The sequence below is a fragment of the Primulina eburnea genome, chromosome 18 (assembly GCF_022965805.1).
Source record: "Primulina eburnea isolate SZY01 chromosome 18, ASM2296580v1, whole genome shotgun sequence".
NCBI classification, from domain to species: domain Eukaryota; kingdom Viridiplantae; phylum Streptophyta; class Magnoliopsida; order Lamiales; family Gesneriaceae; genus Primulina; species Primulina eburnea.
Window position 1 is genome coordinate 9,864,014 of NC_133118.1, and position 12,439 is coordinate 9,876,452.

Genomic DNA, 12,439 nt, shown 5'->3' on the forward strand with positions numbered 1-12,439 from the left:
GGAGTTGCTCCTCTCCCGGTGTTGTGTGACAACACGGGAGCTTTAGCTCAAGCAAAGGAGCCAAGGTCTCATCAGAAATCCAAACTAGTATTGAGAAAGTACCACATCCTCGGAGAGATTGTGGAAAGTAGAGAAGTTTCTTTTGACATAGTCGGCTCCGCAGATAATGTTGTTGATCCACTAGCTAAGCCTTTACCTGGACCATTATTCGACAAGCATCGCGAATCAATGGGTTTAAAGCATATGGGTAGTTGGCTCTAGTGCAAGTGGGAGATTGTTAGAGTAGGTGCCCGTCGAGCCAAGTGTTGGCCGAGTGTTCACAATGAAACTCTATGTATAAGCAATCTTTATTTTAGTAATATTTGATATTATTATTTTGGCACATCTTTATCTGTATACCCATGCTAGTTGCATAGATAAAGCCCTTGAATATACAAATAGTAGAAAGAATATGAGATGCTCATATGATGAGTATCATGAAACTCATATTTGTAATACTGTATATTCTAAACGGTTCCTAGTCGATTCAGCCGCCACTAAGAAGGATATAGGCCGCTAGAGTTCGAGACTAGTATCTGCGATGTGAGTACCATGTTTCATTGGTAGGGGACATTGTGATGTCCGAACATGCAGATAGGTGCTCCTTGTAGAGTGCACTGAACAACCCTCCATTAAAGGACTTTCCAAGTGGTTCTCACTTATCGAGTGGAAACGTCCTAGTTTATGGTTGTACACCATTAGTCCTTATGACCCGGGACAACATTGAGACTCTATGTGCTAGAATTACACTTTGACTTGTTTACCGACTCTCATGGGGTCATCAGGTGGCAAGGTTGGGTGTTCTGTCGAAACACATAGGAGTCGATGCATTGTAGTCGGGGATTCACCGCTTAACTTCGGGTATGGATATCCTATGTGTTATCATGTGTATGTAGGTTGAAATCTCTGGCCAGAGTATGGTGGTAATTATGAAAGGGTTTCATAGATGTGGCAAATACCAAGTACTCCTTTGCATTGCTCTGTGGAATGTCTTTCTCCACAAGTCCTGCAATAAACTCCTGTATAACTCGGGCTAGAACTACTGGAGCTCGACGAACCACTCCCTAAATTCTTAAACTGTTACTTGCGAGCTTTCAGAAGATCCTTCTTTCCCCCACTAATACTGCCACTATCAAATCTAGATGGTGATTGCAAGAATTGAGCTGTAAGTGGTTGTTTCTGGGGTGAGCAACATACGACATTCCTCGTTGTTGTATCAAACTTGCCTCAGCTCTCTTTGACCTGTTCAAGGCGTCAGCAAAATAATGGGCTCCTTCCAAATTCATCAATGCAGATATTTCAGGATTCAATCCGCTGATGAACTGATCAACTACAACATTATCATTCCCAGCCACCTGAGGAGCAAAACATAGTAAAGTATAGAATTTTGCCACATATTCTTCAATATTCAGCTGGCCCTGTTTCAAGTTGGCAAACTCTGTGCTCTTATCTCGTCGGTACAACTCTGGAAGAAATCTTTTATGAAACTCAGCTTTAAAGATTTTCCACGTAATCACGGTACCCTGTTGTTCTAATGCTTCTTTGATTGCGATCCACCAACTCTTTGAGACCTCGTGTGTGGGGACCCCGACGCTAATCATCTTCTTAATCGTCATTGAGACTAATTTAATCAATTAGTATAAACAGGGTCTAAATTTTTTTTTTAAACTGCGGAAGGTAATGGAATCATTCTATTATACAAACCAGTATAATAATACAAATCCTGTATAACATGCATCGTGGTTCAACTACTACAATCAAGTAATAAAACCTATCTATATCCAAGTCCGGATTCACCACTCTAATCTCAATCTTTCTTCACCTCTGTGACCCTGAACCTGTCCCACCTGTTGCCATGCACACATACAGACAAGACAACAGCCGGATAACTCCGGTGAGATATAAATATCCCAGTATAAACAATGTATCAATGCAATCATATAAAACATATATAAAAGCATAAACAATCATTAAAACATGTATTCAATCTGACTACATGAATAAATACTAATCTGTATTTAAGTCAATGACTTCTTATCTTATCTCAACTTATTTCTAACCTAGGGATCCCGATCTAATTTAGACTTTGGTATGCTGTATCGAATGTCTACAATAGATGTCGATCTACATCTAAGCTCATCGATACACCATAAGTCTAGAGTCTTCGCGGTTCTGACAAAGACTCGGCGGTTCTGCCCTAGCTAGGCTGATCTGCCCTAGACTCAAACTCTGGCTCTGCTATAATTCAATAGACTAAACATATCAATCTGATAATCTGCAAATATCAATGCAATAAAATAAAATATGTGATTTTGGGAAACTCAAGTCAAACCTAACTCGAGTTGTGCAATCCCGAATCAACATTTATTTATACCTTTCGTTCTGTCGCTCTGATACAATCGAAGTCTCGACTCAAAGTCTGTCAATGTTCAATGTCCCGTTGTAGCTGTAGTTGCTAGGAACACGGTGCCGTACTCGGATTTAAATTTGGACAGAGAGATCGAAATATAAAGGCGTAAGGATTTTCTAAAACTCTCCCTTAAACCTTTCTCGTTCTTTTCCTTTGTTTCTCTCCTTTATTTTTTAAGAATGATACGTATATATATGTATAAATATATACATCCCACGTTGCATGCTAGAAGAAACGTGTCTCATTTTCTTAAACTTCAGCTGGCGCTCGGGCGGTGGTAATTTACCGCTCGGGCGCGGTACTCTCTGTCCAAGCACTTTCAAATTACACCCTTGGCGCTCGGGCGGTCACAAACTGCCACCCGGGCGCGACCTATTCTGCCCGCAACATATATTTAATGAACACTGGCGCTCGGGCGGTTAAAAAATACCGCTCGGGCGCCAGACTCTCTGTCCCCATGTTGTGTAAATCATATGCTTGGTCCGATTTGGTCTCGTAATGGCCCGACTATAATCACATCAGTTTAAAATCGATAATCTCAGATTAATATAATCAAAATCTCAGATTAACAGAATCAAGATCTTGGGCCTTACATTTCTCCCCCCCTAAGATACGATTTCGTCCCCGAAATCACAGGCAATTAATCGTATCTATAAGGAGTATATACAAAAACTGTATAAGAAATTTACATTATCGAAATAACTCTGGGAACTCTTGTCTCATATCTGATTCAGTTTCCCAGGTTGCTTCTTCAGTGCCATGACGAGTCCATTGAACTTTCACAAGTGGAATGGTCTTCGTTCTAAGCTGTTTTTCTTTACGATTAATAATCTGAATCGGTTTTTCAACCTAGCTCAACGTCTCATCCAGTTCGGCCTCGTCTGGTTGAATAGCATGTGAAGCATCAGGAAGGTATTTCCTTAATAACAATACATGAAAGACATCATGTATCCCGGATAATGAAGGTGGTAAGGCAAGTCGATAGGCACGATCTCCTATCTTCTCAAGAATTTCATAAGGCCCAATGTATCGTGGAGACAGTTTCCCTTTCTTGCCAAATCTGACAACTCCTCTGAAAGGTGAAATATTCAAGAATACTCGGTCTCCTTCTTCAAATACCAACGGTCTGCGTCGAACATTGGCATATTTGGCCTGTCTGTCTTGTGCTGCATTCATTTCTTTCGAATGAGCTTCACTTTTTCTGTCATATCTCTGATCATGTCAGGTCCAATCTCAGGTACTTCAGCGATATCATCCCAATAGAGAGGGGATCGACACTTCTTTCCGTACAATGCTTCGAATGGTGCCATCTCAATACTCGTCTGATAGCTGTTGTTGTACGAAAACTCACAAAGCGACAATGTATCTTGCCAATTTGTGCTAAAATCAAGCACTACTGCTCTCAGCATATCCTCCAGTGTCTGGATAGTCCGCTCTGACTTTCCATCGGTCTGTGGATGATATGCGATACTTAGATGTAACTTCGTACCGAGAGCCTGCTGCAAACTCTGCCAGAAGTGCGAAGTAAACCGAGGATCACGGTCTGATACAATTGACTTCGGCACTCCATGCAATCTGACCACTTCTCGGACATAGATCTCTGCCATCTGGTCAAATCTATACGTCATCTTGTACGGAATAAAACATGCGGATTTGGTCAATCTGTCAATTACGACCCAAATCGCGTCACAACCTCGGGAGGAACGTGGCAATTGTGTCACAAAATCCATGGAAATGTGATCCCATTTCCATTCAGGAATGGACAAACTCTGTAATAAACCTCCTGGTTTCTTTCTTTCTGCTTTCACCTGCTGGCAATTCAGGCATTTGGAGACAAATTCTGCAATATCAGTCTTCATTTGTTTCCACCAAAACTGTCTTTTCAAATCATTATACATCTTTCTACCGCCAGGATGAATACTAAATCGACTGTTGTGCGCTTCTGACAATATTTTTCGTCTCAAATCTGAAACATTCGGCACAACCAGACGATTATTCACATACAAGACGTTATCACGTACCTGATATTCTAATCGATGTCCTGTTCTAACCATCGATACTAATTTCTGTACATTCTGATCAACTTTCTGAGCTGCCTTAATCCTCATAATCATCTCTGGTTCTACTTGCACCGTATAAAGTCTCAACGGTCTATAATCTGTTCCAAATGCTAATCCAGACAAACAACAATCTTCTATCAAATTTGAAACACCAATCATCGATAAGGATAAAGAACATACCTTTCGACTCCGTGCGTCTGCTGCTGCATTAGACTTTCCTGGATAATATTTGATTCCACAATCAAAGTCTTCAAGTAAATCCAGCCATCTTCGCTGTCTCATATTCAATTAAGATTGTGAAAACAGATATTTCAAACTTTTATGATCAGAATATATCTCGAACTTCTCACCGTAAAGATAGTGTCGCCATATCTTTAATGCAAAGACAATGGCTGCCAATTCAAGGTCATGAATTGGATAACGGGTCTCATGTGGTTTAAGCTGTCTTGAGGCATAAGCAATAACATGTCCTCGTTGCATCAGCACACATCCCAATCTTCTGTGAGAAGCGTCGCAATAAACCACAAAATCACCAGTACCTGATGGAATAGTCAACACCGGGGCACTGGTCAACCTCTTCTTCAACTCCAGAAAACTGGTCTCGCATTCTTCAGACCAAACAAATGGAGCATTCTTCTGAGTCAGCTGAGTAATTGGTTTAGCTATACTCGAAAAATCGTTAATGAAATGACGGTAATATCCCGCTAAACCCATAAAACTGCGAATTTCGGGTACTGATGTCGGTCTTGGCCAAGAAATCACGGCTTCCACTTTACTGGGATCCACTGATATCCCATCTCCGGATATAATATGACCCAGAAATACTACCTGTCTTAACCAAAACTCACATTTCGACAGTTTAGTATATAATTTCTCAGCCCTTAAAATTCGCAACACAGTTCTTAAATGCTTAGCATGCTCACTCATATTCTTTGAATAAATTAAAATATCATCGATGAAAATAATCACAAAATCATCGAGATATTTCTGGAATATACGGTTCATCAATCCCATAAACACAGCTGGAGCATTCGTCAAACCAAACGGCATGACAATAAATTCATAGTGTCCATACCTGGTTCTGAATGTTGTCTTTGAGATATTAGAATCTCTGACTCTCAGCTGATGATATCCCGATCTCAAATCAATTTTTGAATATACGGAAGAACCGTTCAACTGATCGAATAAATCATCAATACGAGGCAAAGGATATTTATTCTTTATGGTTGCCTTGTTTAGTTGCCGATAGTCGATGCAGAGTCTCATCGAACCGTCTTTCTTTCTTACAAACAGTACTGGAGAACCCCAAGGAGAAACACTCGGTCTGATGTACCCCTTGGCTATTAAATCTTCCAGCTGATCTTTTAATTCTTTCAATTCAACTGGTGTCATTCTGTACGGAGCTCTAGAAATTGGCACTGTACCTGGCATCAGTTCAATGCTGAAGTCTATCTCTCTAACTAGAGGTAATCCCGGAATCTCATCTGGGAAGACGTCAGCAAACTCACGTACCACTGGCAGATCTGCCAATGTTGGACTCGACTTCAGTAAATCTACTGTATATACAAGGAATCCCTCTGCTCCTTTCTATAACAATCGAGTCAAAGATAATACGGATATTAAAGGAATTCTCGATCTAGAACCCTTACCGTAAAATTTCCACTCTTCAGCCATGTCTGGTCTGAATCTCACTATCTTGTGGAAACAATCCACAGTCGCTCTGTACTTGGCCAGCATATCAATACCGATAATACAGTCGAAATCCGATAACCCCAGTACAATACACTCTAATTCAATCTCATGCCCATCATACCGTAGTACACAATGTTTAACAGAATTTACTGATATCAAACCTGTCCCCAAAGACGAAGAGACAGATACTACAGTAGATAAAAACTCTACAGGCAATGCATGACTTAATGCAAATCGTTCAGAAATAAATGTATTCGAAGCACCAGTATCAATCAATACATAAGCGGGATAACCACATAAAGAACAGTTACCTGCCACAACGTCATCTGGTGCTTCCTGGGCCTGCTCCTCTATCAAAGCGAATACTCTGGCATGTTGTCTAGGAGGCTGGCTAACAGTCTGGCTACGTCTTGGCCTCTGATGTGACTGAGCTGGCGCTGGCTGGAATGTGTGAACAGCAACTGGCCATCTCTCAGTCTGTGCTGCTGATCCCGATGACTCGGCTCCCTGAGATCTTTGGGAACCCCTCTGTGGACACACTTTAGCAAAAATTCCTGGCTGTTTGCAGATGTTGCAACTACCAGTCACTCCCTGGAATTGCTCAGTTGCATGTCTTCCTCCGCAAGTCTTACAATAAACTCCAGTGTAACTCTGGCTCTGTCTGGAACCACCGGAGCTGGAAGAACTACTGCCAGATTTCTTGAATTGCTTTCCCCTGGCTTTCAAAAATTCCTTCCTCCCTCCACTGCTGCTGCCACTCTCAAATCTGGGAGGTGGTTGCTGTGGTCTCGGTGCTAGAGGCACAAATGAAGCCCCTTTCTGTCTCATCAGATCGGCTTCGGCTCCCTTAGTTCTGTTCAGGGCGTTAGTAAAATTATTCGATCGCCCTGTGTTCACCAATGTGAAAATCTCGGGGTTCAGGCCATTGATGAACTGATCAGCAGTAGCTTCCTCGCTATCAGCCACATGTGGAGCAAATTTCAACAAGGTGGAGAATTTGGACACGTGTTCTTCTATGTTCATCTGTCCCTGCTTTAGATTGGCAAACTCCGCCCCCTTGTCCTTTCGATACGACACTGGAAAGAATCGTTGGTAAAATTCAGTTCTAAATATATTCCAGGTAATAGTCATACCTCTATGCTCAATGGCTCTCTTTCTAGTAATCCACCAGTTCTTTGCTACATCGTGTAACTGGTGTCCAATCAATTTCACTTTCCTCTCATTTGTATACTCCAAGGATTCGAACAGCATCTCTATATCATCAAGCCAACTCTCGTACTCCACAGCGTTCTCTGTTTCTTTCAAAGTTGTCGGATGAAATGACTGAAATCGTTTTAGTAACGTTTCCATTGGAGTCGGAGTGACATCCATTGGAGGATTTGATGTAATACCTTGTTCTGGTACTCGTCTCGGAGGCATATCTGGTAATCAAATAGATTAGTAACAAATACCACAATTCTGTTTCAATCCTCCTCTGATCGTCTTACTGCTGGTCTGGAATCAATACTGATCCAATCTCAATAAAACATATTACTATATCAAATCAGATAAAGAAGTAACATGTATTAAAGCAGTAAGACATGCTAGCATTCAAAATCAGGAAAGAAAACCTCAATCTACCCCGCTCACTAGTCTCTTCTATCTCAATCTAAAGGATCTATCTCTCTGATACCACCTGTTGTGGGGACCCGGACGCTAATCATCTTCTTAATCGTCATTGGGACTAATTTAATCAATTAGAATAAACAGGGTCTAATTTTTTTTTTCAAAATTGCGGAAGGTAATGAAATCATTCTGTTATACAAACCAGTATAATAATACAAATCCTGTATAACATGCATCTAATTCAAAACTAGGTTCAACTACTACAATCAAGTAATAAAAACTATCTATATCCAAGTCCGGAATCACCATTCTAATCTCGATCTTTCTTCACCTCTGTGACCCTGAACCTGTCTCACCTGTTGCCATGCACACATACAGACAAGACAACAGCCGGATAACTCCGGTGAGATATAAATATCCCAGTATAAACAATGTATCAATACAATCATATAAAACATATATAAAAGCATAAACAATCATTAAAACATGTATTCAATCGGACTACATGAATAAATACTAATATGTATTTAAGTCAATGACTTCTTATCTTATCTCAACTTATTTCTAACCTAGGGATCCCGATCTAATTTAGACTTTGGTATGCTGTATCGAATGTCTAAAATAGACGTCGATCTACATCTAAGCTCATCGATACACCGTAAGTCTAGAGTCTTCGCGGTTCTGACAAAGACTCGGCGGTTCTGCCCTAGCTAGGCTGATCTGCCCTAGACTCAAACTATGGCTCTGCTATAATTCAATAGACTAAACATATCAATATGATAATCTGCAAATATCAATGCAATAAAATAAAATATGTGATTTTGGGAAACTCTAGTCAAACCTAACTCGAGTTGTGCAATCCCGAATCAACATTTATTTATACCTTTCGTTCTGTCGCTCTGATACAATCGAAGTCTCGACTCAAAGTCTGTCAATGTTCAATGTCCCGTTGTAGCAGTCGTTGCTAGGAACACAGTGCCGTACTCGGATTTAAATTTGGACGGACGGATCGATATATAAAGGCGTAAGGATTTTCTAAAACTTTCCCTTAAACCTTTCTCGTTCTTTTCCTGTGTTTCTCTCCTTTATTTTTGAAGAATGATACGTATATATATATGTATATATATATACATCTCACGTTGCATGCTAGAAGAAACGTGTCTCATTTTCTTAAACTTCAGCCGGCGCTCGGGCGGTGGTGGTAATTTACCGCTCGGGCACGGAACTCTCTGTCCAAGCACTTTCAAATTACACCCTTGGCGCTCGGGCGTTCACAAACTGCCGCCCAGTTTGTCTAAAATTGGCGCGGCACATCATATATATTTAATGAACACTGGCGCTCGGGCGGTTAAAAACTACCGCTCGGGCGCCAGACTCTCTGTCCCCAAGTTGTGTAAATCATATGCTTGGTCCGATTTGGTCTCGTAATGGCCCGGCTATAATCACATCAGTTTAAAATCGATAAGCTCAGATTAGTATAATCAAAATCTCAGATTAACAGAATCAAGATCTTGGCCCTTACATCGTGTAACTGATGCCAAATCAATCTAAATCGGCGTTCATCTGGGTAATCAAAGAACAATTCAATATCATTCAGCCAACTCTCACAATTATCAGACATCTCAGTACCCTTCAGAATCGGCGGTTGAAATGACTGAAACCTCTTCAACATTGTTTCCATCGGAGTTTCCGACACATCCATCTGATAAACCGAAGTACCACCTGATTCTTGAATTTTTCGAGGAGGTATATCTGATTACCAAAAGAATTAGTAACCAAATACAACAAACCTGTTTCAGTCCTCCTCTGATCATCTTAATGCCGATCAAGAATCAGTTCTGATTCATTTTCAATAGTACATGTGATTAATCAAATCAGATAATCAAGTAAACATGTATTTCAAAGCAGTAAAACATACTAGCAATCAAAAGCAAGGAAAGAAAACTCATTCTACCCGGCTCACTAGCTCCTATCTCAGTCTAGTCAGACCTATAGCTCTGATACCACCTGCTGTGGGGACCCGGACGCTAATTTTTTTCTTAATCATCTTAGGGAATAATTAGATCAATTAAATAAACAAGGTCTAATTTTTTTTTTTAAATACAAGAGTACGCAATATATGAAATACCTCTTATTTCATTTACAAGATCATTTTCCAGCTCTAAGTACAAATCATGTACAAAAGTAAATCATAACAACTACTGTTCATTCACTACATGTCAGATAATGAAACAGATCTACTTCTGAGTCCGAATCTCCACGCTAAACTAGTCCTCTCTCGTCTTTGTCTTGACCCTGATCCTGTGCCACCTGTTGTCATGCACACATACAAACAAGACAACAGCCTCCAGTGAGAAATACATTCCCAGTATAAATCATGCACACATGCAACCATATAAACAGATATAAAAGCATGAAGCAGATATCCATAACATGTATCATAGTCAGAAAAATGAATCGGTATCAAACGGTAAATAACACTCTGTGACCTTGAGACTATGACTCGTCTCATTCCTAGTCTAGGGATCCCGATCTGAATAAGAACGGATGTAAGGCTTGAGATTATTAGTCTTCATTGATGTGATATTCGAAGATATGAGAATGCATGACATGTATTGAGAAGCACTAGATTTATTAGTCTTCATTGAGGTGATATTCGAAGATATGAGTATGCATGACATGTAACGAGAGCACTAAGTGAGATGAGATTATGAAATGTGGCAAGAAATGAAGACCGCACCCGCTCCTAAACATAGACCGCACCTGAGGTTATTTTATTCTGAATTTTTGAAGGTGATGGCGAAGCCACACCGCACCTGCGCCCAGAAATGTACCGCACCCGCGGTGGATGGCTAGTAGGGTAGGAAATTTTATGCGAAGCCAGACCGCAACCACGGTCCCGAAGGCACCGCACCCGCGGTCGACGTTCTGGGCTGAATGCTTCTCTCTTAAGCTGATATGACTTTGAAGTGTGTCTTTTTCTTTTGTTTTTGTATATTTCTTAACTGATCTTCACCCTCTACTTATAGGCGCGAATTTTGATCGTACAGTGAGACTCAATTATTGTATCCGTTGCATTTTAAATCTGTTCCTCGAAATTTGTCTTTTTCTTTCTGGAACACTTTTGTCTTTAAGCTTTGATACAACGGGACAAATGTTTTTGTACTTTTGCGCACAGTTAGATTCCACTTATATCAGCTTGTCTTGATCTTCAATTGATTGCTCCTAACTGATTTTCTGAACTGGTCAGTTGAACTGGTCTTCAGTTGGGCTGCTGAAATCAGTTGACTCGTCAGTTGAACTGATTTCACTCTTGTTCAGCTGAGCTGGTCTCCAGTTGGGCTCTTCATCAATTGAACACTCCTTAGGCTGGCCAGGCTTCTGATGTTCTCCTGCTGAACCACCTATCAACTGAAAATTCAGTTGAAAACATTTACGACACATTAGTTGAACTAGTTCAGTTTGGTTGATCAGTTGATGCTTTCAGTTGGCGTCTTCGACAGCATCAGTTTTGGCTCGTAACTGATTATTTCAGTTTCAGCTGTCTGCGCACTAAGGTAGATTATTAAAAACAAACAAACAAATTTTGTTAACATAAATTAAGATTGCGAACATGAAATGTTCCAACAAATTTCGTCATTAATTTCTTTATAAGCAATTTGTTTGATCTTCATCAAAATAAAATCACCAAATTCAACTTCTTGAATTCGGCTATCTCAACAGGAAAATAAATTCAATAATTGTGTGACTTTCAATGATTCAGGGATACAAATAGTCGTGTGTTCACAACTTCATGCGATTTAGAACAACATATGTTCTACTTCGAGTTTACCATAATTAGCCTAATTCTTTTCATCAACCTCTTGATCAAGAATGTCAAAACTCAATTCTGATTGCACCCAATGGATCATAGTAAGAACGTCTACTATCATCGTCCCATGATCCCCTAGATATTACTGATATTTCTTGCAAGAACCAATAAGTTATGGTTAGCAAACAATACGATTTCTTCTACTCATATCTCCCAATCGAATCTGCAACTTGGTATATCGAGAGTTGTATATGAATTCAATCACCACGTGATATATCTTTGAGTAATAATAGTGACAAGATATCTAAAAATAATAAAATAGCTTTCTAATATGCTCATGTCTTGTTCTAGCCAGAGATTTCTTGCACTATTAACTCACTAGGTCACATATGATATCTTTACCTGTAGACGAACGATGAATCACCAACTAAAATGCATTGGCTCATACTTATTTCAAAACTACACCAATGAGATGTAGGATCTAGACCAATTAATTAAATTTCAATGTGAAATGAATTTGATGGGAATCTCAGTTCACCTACCCCTCGTTATTTACATAATTCATTCGATAGTGATCTATGCTTCCGACAAGATTTCCTATTCAATGGAACATGCCTCTCGAGCTATGAAACTAATTCTACTCAGTGAAGTAATTAAATGTCTTTATTTATTTATCAAGACTGAATTGCATATCGATATATGAAATCCCCTAGTTTTCGTCCTGCCGGACTATGACTATCGGCACGTATCCAATTTCATATGTCTGTAAATTGTAGATCCACAGACTATGCTACTAGTTCCTATCACTAGCTATTCTCTCGA